The following is a 14,273-nucleotide window of genomic DNA, read 5'->3' on the forward strand; positions in this document are numbered from 1 at the left end:
ATTTGTTGATGCTCTTTTTTGGAGAGGGTCAACTTAGAGAGTAGGTGGAATGGTGGTTGATGGGTGAAGGTGAGGACCTTCAGCATGTGTGTGAAGATTTGGGCAAGCGATGGGCAAGCGATAAATATAAAGAAGACAAGATATACGTGGTTCACCCTTAATGAATGGGCTATGTCCACAGAGAAGTATTCTCATTATAATAATATAGGATTACATTTGTACATGGGGTTGGACCCAAATATAAAGACAACAAGTGAGATGTCCAGCCCAGTCCTGGGATCCATAAGAGAGAGTCCAAGGCCCAAGGGTCTAGACCCAAGATCCTTTTCCAAGTGGAGAGTGGTCTTCTTTTATAGGTGAGGGGGAGTCTTTACTTCTTATAGTTTTTCGATGTGGGACTCCTCTTACTTTGCTTAGAGTTGTGACTTGTGGTAATGCTTCTTTGGCTAAGGTGATGACCTCTCAAAGCATGGCATGTGGATGATCTAGCCAAGCTAGTTGCTCGGTCAGTTACGGTACCAACAACATTGATTGTTTGGGAACAAAGCACCATCAGTTTTCAGATTGAATTTTCAGGCTAAAATCTTGAAAAAATAAGAGTGCGAGAGAGACAGGGAGCCTCAAGAGTGTAGGCATGAGAGGGTTTGGGAACGAAGATGGTTTCTAGATGGGAGAGAACGCTAGAGGGTTTGGGTTCAGAAAGGGCCAGAGAATTTTAGGTAGAGAGAGAGATAGAGAGAGAGAGAGAGCGTTTCAGGTTAGGGATGAGAGAAGGATCTGGAAAATAATAGTAGATTGCGGAATGAAAATTTGATGAAAAAAAGGCTCCCAAGTGAAAAAGAGAAACAAAAGTTGGGGCAGGCTACTAAAAATTTAAGCGGGACAAAATACTTTCGCGACCAACATTATAGTAATCAGCGACCACATTTTTTGTCCTGTGATTTCAGCGCCGACTCTTTCATCTCCCACCTTGTACTTGGCGATCAAAAATACGAAGTCGTCGTAGGTTCCAACATTGCGACCAAACAATTTGGTCGCCAATTTTTACATATTTTGTGGCTAATTATCCCCTGTTGAAATTTGATGTTTGGAAATCTTAAGAAATTATTGGAGACCAACTTTGGAAACATGGTCGCAGAATCACCCTATCAGCAACCAAAAATAGTTGGTCATTGATAAATTTAATCGCATAAAGGGTAATTTTCTTGTAGTGTTACCCCAATGGATGATCTGAGTTGAACAATATGAACAAGCTGTTAAAATTGCAAACCAAGAGTTATACAGGGTGTGAGAGCTTTTTCGTTCTCACAGCCATTGTGGAGCTAATGCACAGAAAAATAAAGTATCGTATATCGAACCTGTGTTTCGATTACTTTTTGGGGGTTTCAAGAGAATGATTTCTACGGACAATTGTTTGCCAAAAGACCATAGACACGCTCAAAAGGTGTTGAATGGTCTTGGATTGAGTTATGAAAAAATTCATGCTCGCAAAAACAATTGCATGTTATTATACAAAGAGTATGAAACATTGGATACTTGCTCTACATGCAAAGAGTCAAGGTTCAAGATGACATCTCAGAATAGAACGACTAAGATCCCACAAAAAGTCATGTGTTATCTGCCCCTGAAACCTAGGTTACAGTGATTGTATATGTCGACTCATACAACCACAGACATGAGATGACATAAGGAAAAACAGGTAGACGACAATGTGATGCGGCATCCTGCAAATGGGGAGGCATGGAAAGAGTTCGATCGAACATTCCCCAAGTTTGCTGCTGATCCCATAAATGTTCAATCTGTATGGGGTTATAAACCAACACCATAGCACTTGGCCAATTTTCATATTCCCATATAATTTGCCGCCTTGGAGATACATGAAAAAGAATACATGATGATGACTGTTTTGATAACTGAGGATCCTAGCAGGTCAATCGATGTTTACTTATAGACAAATGGTGTGCGCACGTACGATAAATCCACTGGGAAGATGTTTACTTTGTTGGTAGCAGTTATGTGGACTGTGAATGATTTTCCCGCATATGCAATGGTTTCTAGGTAGAGCACAAAAGGTTATATGGCATGCCCTGTATGCAAGGAAGATGTAACTTCTGGTTGGCACGCTGGAAAAATTTGTTACCTTGGTCATCGGAGATGGCTGACATGGGACCACGAGTGGCGGGAAAATGATAAAGAGTTTGACGGGAACACAGAGCATCGCCTCAAACCTAGAGAATGGTCTGGTGATGAGATCTTGGAACAGCTTAACCGTTTGGATTTTTCTCCGTTTGGAAAAACAGTTACTCGGACCAGACCTTCTACGCATTTAAACTGGATGCACAAGCCTATGTTTTTTGAGCTCCCATATTGGTCGAAACGAAAATTGAGGCACAATCTCGACGTTATGCATGCTGAGAAAAATTTCTTTGACACATTGATGAGCACAATTCTAGATATTGAGGGTAAGACAAAGGACACGATCAAAGCTCATCTTGATTTGGAAAGAATGGGCATATGAAGAGGTTTATAGATGAACAGTGACGGTGATAAAGCTAGAAGGGATCTGGCATTTTTTTCCATGAAACCGAGTAACAAAAAATATTTTCTAAAGTTTGTATCATCTGTAAAGTTTCCCCATGGGTATGCTTATAATATCGCGCGTTACGTGAATGTTGATAGGGGTAAATTTACTAGACTAAAGAGCCATGACTTCCATGTGTTTATGCAACGCCTACTTCCTGTGGGTATTCGACACCTTTTGCTAGAAGATGTAGTGAAACCAATCATGTTGTTGTCCAGATTTTTTTCCCAACTGACGGCAAAAACATTGCGAAAGACATACATTAATCAGTTGCGCATGCAATTGTCCAAGTCCTATGCAAGTTCGAGATGATATTCCCTCTAGCTTTCTTCACAAGTATGATCCACGTGATGGTTCACTTGCTAGAAGAGGCATTGCTCGCTGATCCTGTCAAGTATCGCTGGATGTATCCAATAGAAAGGTATATAATCCTCATCATTTGTTTATGCATCCTTATCCCACGCTTGCTAATTTGTATCATTTCGTTTTATTTTGGCAGGCTTCTCAGAGAGCTGAAAAAAACTGAACGCAACAGGGCGAAGCCCGAAAGATTAATTATAGAGGCTTGGGTTCAATATGAGTCGCTTACTTTATGTGAAATGTATTTAAAAGATGTGGACACGGCTTTCAATCGTCCCCAGCGCAATAATGACGAAGGTCTGAGAAATGAGAAACTTTCTGTTTTTGCCCAAAGCGCACGACCCTTTGGAGATCCTGTACGAGGGGAGTCGTTTTCCAGAAATGACATGGAGGTAGCGCATTGGTTTGTACTTAAAAATTGTGATGAGATAATGGCATACTTAGATGAGCATGAAGAGATAATGAAGCGAGAACATCCATCACATTTGTATGCCAAGAATCCACAATGGTTTTTGGAATATGTAAGTTATAAGTGTTTTGTATTTGATATATATATATATATATTGTATTATTTAATGTTATCAAACTAACATGTGAATGTTTTTGCATAATATTAGGTGAATAAGTTGAAATCATCTAATTCACCCTCTTACAGTGAAGAGTTATATAACTTGGCGTTCGGCCCGATTCACGCTGAATTATTCTTAGGTTGCTATGTTAACGGCGTCAAGTTTTTGGGGACTGCACAGATGAAAATTTGTGTACGCAAAACAGTGGTGTCCATGTCCCAGGTGGAGGTGAAAGTACGGAAATTGATTTCTATGGCAAACTCACAACTATCATGCAATTGCTTTACAAAGACCGATACCAAGTAAGCATGTTTAAGTGTCGACGGTTTGATACAAACCCAAATAGGCATGGAAGTGTTAAAGTAGACCATGGCTTACTATCAGTGAACATTAACAAAAATTGATATGATGATGACCCTTACATTTTGGCAAACATGGCAAGACAGATTGTGTATCTAGATGACCCTAAAGCTGGAAGCGGTTAGAAAGTTGCTCAGCAGATGGATCATAGGAACGTGTATGCTATACCAGAACTAAACCCAACAGACAACGACATCGACAACATCACTGACCAACAATTGGAATCTTCCATGGAAAATGATGCAGAAACACTTCCAGATACAAACGTTATACAAGAACCGTTTCACCTTCAAGGAGTGTCTTCAATCGAAATACCAATTTAGTCAATTACAATTGACCTCGGTGATCTTTCGCGATACGAAGTTCCAGTGGGCCCGAACAACGAAAGTGATGAGGAGGAGGATTGGGAGACCGAAAGGGATGATAGCGAGGATAACGAAGGTTGTTATAGTTCAGATAATGAATAATGCAATTTATTAGCCACTACCCATGTAAAACATAGTAAATGAAATTTTTTGTAATTTAATTATGGTAGTGTAAATATGGCAATGACAAATTAAAATCAAGTTGCACACAAAATTTGCAATCACAAATTAAATTACAACATATAATATATAAATATAAATTTAGATATATACCTAAATTTGAAAACAGATTTGAATCTGTCTATTTGATTTTCAGTGGTCTTTATGAATACAAGAATTAAGGTTTTCTCTTTTTTGTGTTTAAAATCTTCAAATTGAATGAATAAAAAAAATTGAAAAAAAAAAAATCAAGATCCGGGCCCTTAGGTCTCACAACCCCGTCTTATTTAACAATTTAATCAAGCATTAAACTATTATACAAACTATAATGTGTAAATTAAGTCTCACAACCGAGAATAAAATAATAATTCAAATTTAAAATATAAACATTTAACTTTTCAATTGTACCAAAATCTTTGAATTGTTTTCGTAACTCATATGAAACTTAAGTTCATTAAGGTAACATGTGTAATTTTTATAATAATTATTTAAAATAATGAAAATAAAAAAATTAACTTAAAAAAAAAACATCGCTAGAGGTTTGCACGACATAATGAGAACATCCACATCGCGCAAGTTGTCCTAATATACTAGAAATCGTGATATTTAATTTATAGTTTAAAGCTTGCGCGATGAATATTTTCGTCGTGTGAGAAAGCGAATGGTTTGCGCGACGTCACTGCAGTTTGTACGTCGCGCAAGGTGTGCGAAAAAGACATACTTCGTCGTACAACACTTCTTCGCGCAACGAAGTTAACATTTACGTCACGCAAGTTACGATAATTTCCCAGTGAAAATACAACCTTGCGCGACGAAGTATTCGTATCGTCGCGCAACACTTCTTTACTCTACGAAATTATAGATATTCGTCGTGCAAAACATATTTATAAATCACAATTTCATAAATAAAGTGTTGACCCTATTTGTGATTTAACCCACAATTCATCAGCATTCCAAGAGGCGTTTTTAAAATAAAAATAAAATTGGTATATTAGAATAATAATAAGTGACATTCGAATATATTTAAAAAACGGATATAAAATTTAAATTTAAAATATAAGTTTAATATAATTGTCTAGATAAAGGTGGACTCAATTAACTTGGATTAGGTTCAAGTTACATGAGTATTCAAGCGTAATCGAGTCGATGAGGTTTCTGCGATGTGAGAGAATGGGTTTGATTGAAGCAGTGGAGGTTGTAGTGGTTCAAATCAATGGTGGTTACTCTTGGGTTCAAGTGGGTTGAGTGAGGCTACGTGTTCAAGGAAGAGAATCCTTTGAGATGAGATGAGATCATGTGAATGAGATTGGCATCTGAAAATAACTACAAAAGTATTAACCCTTCGTTTTATAACTTGAACTCAAGATCACTTTTATTATTGGTAGTTGATTTGTTAGTTAAAGTTTGATCATTGTGATTTTCTTTGTACAAAGGTGTTTATTATTTTAATAGAGTATTTTTCCTTGTATAACAAAAATTTAAAACATTCTTATGGTGTTTATTATTTTTTAATAGAGTATATTTTAAAAAAAAAAAACTTAGGGTTTATTTTTTTAAAAATAATATACTCTATTAAAAAATAATAAACACCATAAGAATTTATTAAAAAAATTTAAATTTAAATTTAAAATATTACTTTGCCAGAGGTTTGCGAGACACACAATGTCTTCTACGTCGTGCAAGGTTTATTAATTTAGGGTTTAGGGTTTGACACAATCTTGTGCGACGATAGAGTCTTTTTGTCGCGCAAAATGATCAGACCCTTCACTAAACACTAAACCCAAAAATTTCTGGCGGAATAACAACCTTATGCGACGGTTTTGTCCACTCGTCATGCAAAGTGACCAACATTTTGGCGAAATAAGCACTTTGCGCGAAGGTTTTTCTTATTCGTCGCGCAATGTAATGAAAATTTGGGCGGAAAACTACCTTGCGCGACGTCGTTATTCTTTTTCCGTCGCGCAAGGATTATTGAACATACCTTGCGCGACACATTATGTTCTTCGTCGCGCAAGATTCGTTAAATGTTCAGAAAAATCATGGCAGCCTCCTTTCTTCCTCACTTCCTCTCTATGCCCTAAACTGTCTCTCTCTCCGCCGTCACCTCAGCCCACTGCTCCGCCGAAAAAAGGACCGGGCCTCCACAACCTTTGAAGCGCAGACCTTCCCCCGCCGTCACCGTCGAGCCTGTCGTCCAAAATTGCTGGGTTTGATGATTCTTCGCCGACCTCATTCTCTCTCCTCCGCCACCAAATCCGACACCTGAGGTATGGTTTCTGGACTATTTTTCGTGCTCTAGCTGATGATTTGGTAGGATTTGGTTAATTGTTACAATAGGTTTCTGAAATTTAAATCCTAGGTTTTGGACAATTTTTGAATTTAAATTCTGGCGACTTCCGGCCATTTTCGGGGTAGGTCCGAGAACAAAAGTGGCTCCAATTGATGTTTTAAACCTAGGGTAGAAACCTTGGCCCTTCCTTTTTATAATTTTTCGGTGATTGTTATCGCTTTGGACACCCACGCGTTGCCGGTGCGAGCGGTGGTGCGTGGGAGACTGTGGCAGTGAGGCATTGGGTCTCAGTGCAATCCCTTATTTGTCACGAGCGCGTATGTGTGCTCGGATTTGAATTTGGTTACCGTTTAAGTCTCGAACGGATTTCGCCTATTATGCGATTTCCAAGTTTGTTATGTTCAGACCGTTGGATCGAACTCAAACTCACATATGTTGTACCTTGTATTTCTAGGTTCGTTTAGGATTCGACGGATCATAGATCAGAGTCTCAGATACTCTGAAATCACAAACCCTTGGTGAAGCTATGCGTTTAATTAATTAGTTAAAATTCTTAATGAAATTGTATGTGCTTACACTTATATATTCGTAAATTTGATTCATTTGTATGTGTATTAATAAAGTTGTGCAGATGTCAGACCTGATTAGACGGCGTTGGTTGGTGTCGACTGCACCGAGTTCGAGCCCGCTCAGCCGGCATCTCGCCATCTTTGCTCCAACACGATGGACCACGTGCGATTGGTCCCGGGGTCAGCGCTGTGTCATCAGCTTCATCTGGTGCAATCTGTTAGCGCTAAGCGGCACCGCCCGCCAGACCACCCACACCACATCGATCGACAGATCGGTGCCTCGTGGTCACAGGTATAGATTTCCTTCAACTCCAGTTCTTTTTTTTTATTGTGAATTTTATAGTCAAATTTGTTATTTATTTAACATTAATGTCATATTTCTTTGCAGCCAAGAAGAACACCCGAGGGCCGTGTCGGCTGAAGGGCGAAGGTCACCGGGTGACCAGCGATCGTCTCGACAAGATCGGATACGACAGCGCCATCGGGCTGCACCATCGGCGGAGTTACATAACTCATTGGCCCACGACATTGGCCACGTCGTTCGGTCCCATTGCCCGATGCAAGAGAAGTCTTGGAAGGTCATGCATGACGAGATCAAGATGGAGGTTCGCGGCCAGTTGTCGGTATCTATCATACCTTTTAATTATTTTTATTTCAAACTTTATATATTTCTATTACTTAATGTATGTAATTAATTTATTGCAGACGAACTACAACTTAGAGGACCTCGACGACGAATTGTTAGCGTACGTCAATAGACTCTTCGCTGAGAGGTACAAGCAGTGGAAGAGCGACTTGCCCCACCATTTTGAGGCATTTGATGATCCGCAAGTCGCTCTTTAGGAGAGTTGCCCAAAGGAGCTTGAGGGGCGGGAGGATAGTTGGGCATGGCTCTACGCTCATTTTCAGGCGTCTGATTATGTAGTATTTTTTTTAATAATATTTGTTTAATTATTGCATATTTTTACACTACTACAAAAAAGGAAAAACACGACGGGAATTCACCGTCGTGTATTCTGTTTTCAAATGGTCGTGGAATCCACCGACATCTTTTCATCACAAAACCACAACGGTGAATAATCGTTGTTGTTAAAACAAAACACGTCATCAAAAAATCAAAACCGACGTCTTTGTGCTGCAAAAAGACATAAAAAAACAGTCGAGGATGAGAATAGACGACCAACTCCAACAAAAAAACGTCGTTAAAAAGGAAACATATGACATATATTAACAGAACATGGCCGTTAAATAAATATTTAACGACAAATATAAATATGACGTCTTTACAATCATAATAGACGACGTTATTGACACCTACTACGTCACAACATTTCCAACAACCGTCGTAAAATAAATTTTCCACTTCGATTTTTCTATGAATTATGACGTGGAAATAGATGTCAGGGTCATTACTTACGACACATGTATTTACAGAGACAACGTTGAAATGAATAAACAACGTCGGTTCCAAATAAATGAGAGCCGTATTACAGAATTTATACGTCATATTTTGAAAATAAACGACGTGGAAAAAATGATGGGGTTATTAATTACGACACAGTAATATATAAGGACGACGTTGTCGTCTATATACAACGTCGGTACCATGAAAAATATCGTCGTCTTTAATAATTTATACGTCTTCATTAATAAAACTGACGTCGTCTAATTCATATATCTTAACGTCGACAAATTTAATGAACTTCAAATACCGTCGTAAAATAAATTTTCCACTTCGATTTTTCTAGGAATTCTGACGTGGAAATAGATGTCAGGGTCATTACTTACGACGCATGTATTTACAGAAACGACGTTGAAATGAGTAAACAACGTCGGTTCCAAATAAATGAGAGCCGTATTACAGAATTTATACGTCATATTTTGAAAATAAACGACGTGGAAAAAATGATGGGGTCATTAATTACGACACTGTAATTTATAAGGACGACGTTGTCGTCTATATACAACGTCGTTACCATGAAAAAGACCGTCGTGTTTAATAATTTATACGTCTTCATTAAAAAAATTAACGTCGTTTATTTCATATATCTTAACGTCGACAAATTTAATGGACTTCAAATACCGTCGTGAATTCATCCTTTTCCACTTCGTTTATGAAAGAACATACGACGTGGTAAATTCATGATGACGTCGTCTTTTGTAACGTTCAGGTTAAAATTCTCGTCTTTTAGACGTCGGTATTATGGGATTGGAGTCGTGTTATTTTGAATTACATGGCGGTTCTTTATGCTTGTCCGACGTGTTATCCTGAATAACTGTTTCAAAATAGCGTCGTGGTTCTTCATTGTTACATTGCTTTAAGACGTCTGTAAATATATTGAGGTCATTGAATGCTCCAAAACGTCGTTATTTATTAGAACAGACGTTTGTTTTTCACATTTTTATCAAAACCGTTGTGTTTGTAATCTGCAACCAGTAATTTTTCTACTGATTGTTTTGTGGCCAAAACCTGTAATGAAAGTGAAGAAATCACATTACAATATATTACAAAATTAATGTCATACACTGCCAATTACATAAAGCATCATTCAACCCATATATCTTCACACCCATCTCGAATATTTTCACTCCCTAGCTCAACCACCACTTCATCAAATGTGTCAACATTTGGCATCCCTCTAGTAAATGGCTCACACTCAATTCTCACATCACCTAAGACATCATCACCAATAACATCATTATATTCTCTATTAGGCATTGATAACATCATTATAATAGTTGTTTGACTTGAGAAGCCAAAACAAATTGGTCATTCCTATGTCCAATTTTACTCAAATCTACAAGGGTAAATCCACGTTCGTCCACTACAAGACCAGAAGTATTATCAATCCAATCACACCTAAATACTGGGATTATAAACTTTTGGTAGTCAAGGTCTCAAATTTCTTGAATTACACCATAGAAACCCATATTTGAGAGAATTAGGTTTTTATCCTTGGCACTAGCAACTTGCATAGTATGTGCAAGTAAATAAACTCTACTATTTTGAGTTGTGCACATCATCTTGTGCCTTGATGTTGAATTTAATACCTTTAATGAGATAGCTCCTATATAATGGCACTGCCATATTTGGACCAGTGCTAGCCACCTTAAATTTTCTGATACGCCATGATTGTCTTCCTCATTAAGTTCACTTTGAACCTGCAAATTAATCATAACTTAATTCAATCTAACATAGAAAGAAGAAAATTAAAAGTCCAATATGTTATTCAATAACATATACCTTGAAGCGTAGCCATTGAATGAAAGTGCTATTGTGCTTATCCTGCAGCCACTTTGTTCTCTTTCTAAATTTTGGATAAGCGGTCTTAATGTGGATCATATGCTGCCTACATGACACACAAAATTCAAGTATTACGGTCCCAAACATATAAGATAAACATAAGAAATAATTTAAAATGGAAACTTAAAGAATAACTCATACGTACTCGATATAAGGTAGGACTTCCTCCGTATTCTCCAAGACATATAGATGTGCTTGGTTCAATAGGTCCCGATCAACTACGCTCACTGTGCAACCTGATAATGGCTTTGAAACTCCCATCGTTTGGCTTGAAGGCACTCCAACTGTACTAACATCGGATAAATGCTCGGTACAAAACTCTACAGCTTCTTCAAGCTATATACCGCTCAGCAATGCAACCTTCGGGACGAGTACGATTCTGAACATACCCCTTTAGCACTTTCATATATCTTTCAAAGCGGATACATCCATCTAAAATATACTGGCCCATATAGGACGAACTTCTCTGACAAGATGTACTACTAGATGAACCATGATATCAAAGAATGAAGGGAAAGTACTTCTCAAGCAAACACAAAGTAACTACTACATCTTCTTCCAACTTATCTAGCTTGGAAACATCAACAGTCTTTGCACATATAGCATTGAAGAAGAAGCACAAACGAGTTATTGCATACCTTGCAGGCTTCTCCAAAAGCAGAACGCAATTGCCACAGGGAACAATTGTTGCATTAAGGTATGACAATCATGTGATTTAAGGCCAAGAAGTCTTGAATCTTGTAAAGATACAAGATTTTTATATTTGAAGAATAACCTTCGAGGACCTTCATATCATAGAAAGAATTGCAAACCTCTCTCTTCTCTGCTCTTGACAAATTCCAAGGCTCGGGAGGCAAACGAGTACGTCTTTCTCCATACTCGGGTTGCAAATCAGTTTTGACCCCCATATTCAATAAATCTAATCGAGCAGCAATCCCATCTTTATTTTTTCCAGGGATCTCAGCAATGTACCAATGATACTATCGCAAATATTCTTCTCAATGTGCATAACATCTAGGACATGCCTCACAGGAAGGTATTTCCAATACTCGAGATCAAAGAATATTGATTTCTTCTTCCAACAAACTCTGTCACCATCTTCAACCACATGCAGTACTTCTTCTCGGTTAATGGCTCAGGAGGCGTGCCATATTCAGTTTCCCATTAAAAGCTGCACGTTGCCTCCTATATGGATGATTGATTGGTAACCATTTTCTATGCCCAATGTAACAAATTTTGTGGCCATTTTTCAACCTGTGACTAGGTGTATCATCGCCGCATATTGGACAAGCTTTATATCCTTTAACAACACAACAGATAAGTTTCCATAGGCGGGGAAATCATTAATTGTCCACATTAATGCAGCTCTGAGAGTAAAGTATTCTCCATTATGTGCATCATACACTCCTCCAATCCCATCCCACAAAGATGTTAAATCATCAATCAAAGGCTCCAAGTAGACATCTATATCATTTCCGGGCTGTTTAGGACCGGAAATCAATAAGGTCAACATCATGAACTTTCGTTTCATGCACAGCCATGGAGGGAGATTATATGTAACTAAGATAACTGGCCAGCAACTATATCTGCTACTTAGAGAACTGTGGGGATTGAATCCATCAGATGAAAGAGCCAATCTCAAGTTTCTCGGCTCATTACCAAACTCGGGCCATTTATCATCAAGAAGTTTCCAAGACGGGAATCCGCGGATGAGACATATAACCGTCAATTGATTTTCTAGCAGCATGCCAAGTCAAACTCTTAGCGGTCTCATGTGATCGAAACATCCTTTTAAACCTTGGAATTGGAGGAAAATACCACACCACCTTCGCTGGCACACCCTCTTTAAGATTGAATCTTTGCCTTCCTTCCTCCTTGAGATACCACAAGTAGGACAATGAGTTAAATCCTCATACTCCTTCCTATACAAGATGCAATCATTGGGGCATGCGTGCATTTTCTCATAACTCAGCCCCAATGCACACAAAGTCTTTTTGCCTCATACATAGAGGCCGGTATTGTATTTCCTTCTGGAAGCAAATCGCCTTGAAGTATCAATAATTCTGTAAAACAGACATCACTCATCCCATGTTTTGCCTTCAAATTATACAACTTCACTAATGCCGATAACTTCGTGTACTTTTTACAACCAGGTACAATGGTTGATCTCCATCCCCAATCACATTGGCAAACTCATAAGGATCAGATCCAAAATCACCAAAATCATTATCATCCATCTCTATTTCTTCGGACACAAAACTGTACCTACTATGGTCATCATCTTCTTCAACATTTCTACTAGCATTAGTAGTTGCTTCCCAAGGTTCTCCGTGAAATGTCCAATTCTTATAGCTTTGGTCAACTCCATTAAAGTATAAGTGATCCCTTATAATTCCAACCCCAAACAATTTCAAATTAACACATTTAACACATGGACAACGGATATGTGTTGTAGTTAGAAGATTTTCTACAGAAAAGTTCAAAAATGCTTCCACCCCTAACTCATATGCCTTCGATCTTCTATCCGAGTGCATCCATGACTTATCCATCTCCGACACTATACCCTATTATATATAATAAAGTGAAAAGACAAGCAATGACCATCACTATAGCAGATTATATAAAGTCTAATAGCAAGTAATATACAACAGAGACGACGGTTTTTAAACAAAAACAGACGTATTTGACATATATAGACGACGGATTTTCAACAAACGTCGTCTAATTATAACCACGACGGTAGTTAAATAACACCGTCGTGTATAAGTAATAAAAACGACGGTTAAAAGTAAAAACCGTCGTCGTATGCCTAAAACGCGTCGATATCCAGTTTATTTTCAAGATCCCAAAACCCTATTAAGAACAACATATACATGAAACCAAGCATGAAACCAACATATACATTAAACCAACATATACTGAGCATGAAAACAATAAATCCATTCCCAATTCAACATAACAGAGAGTGATTAAAAGATCCGACAAAATGAAATCCATTCCCTATTCAACATAACAGAGAGTGATCAAGAAAACATTAAACAGAAAATCCATGAACCCATACCTCCAACAACATTATTAACAGATCGCAAAACATATACCTAAAACCCTTTAACAAAACAACGTAATATCATTCAATGAATTTACAAGGGGAAGAGAGGGTTTGTACTTACAGGTTGGCAGAGCTCACAGATTATGACCAAATTGGACTTGACACAGCCTGGAGAGCCCAACTTTGAATTAGAGATGAAGTGAGAGAGCGAAATGTTATGTTGCGCGAAATCTGAAAATTTTAGGGTTCAGGGTTAGAAGTATAAAACTAAGAGCCAAATCTGAAAATTTTAGGTCCCGCGAATATTTTAAGAAAGCGCGCTCTTTAAAACATCGACCGAAAAAACAAACGTCGTTAAAATTTCACATTAAACATGACGCTTATTACATTAAGGACGTCGTGGTAAAACTATGTACGACTCAAAATCAAACAGAAGTCGTCAAAACTATGAAAAACCACGTCGGGGTTAAGTAATTAACGACGTCGTAAATAACAATAAACGACACACGTGTAAACAGAACGTCGTTTAAAAGAGAAACCATGGCGGATTTTTCACCATACAACGTAAAGTCAATATTCCACGACTCAATCACCGTCGTTAAAAGTAATACCCTAAACTTTAAAACCATAAATTATATATTTGTAAAATTTAATTTTATAAAATTGT

The sequence above is a fragment of the Prunus mume genome, linkage group LG2 (assembly GCF_029339155.1).
Source record: "Prunus mume cultivar Tortuosa linkage group LG2, ASM2933915v1, whole genome shotgun sequence".
Lineage (NCBI taxonomy): Eukaryota > Viridiplantae > Streptophyta > Magnoliopsida > Rosales > Rosaceae > Prunus > Prunus mume.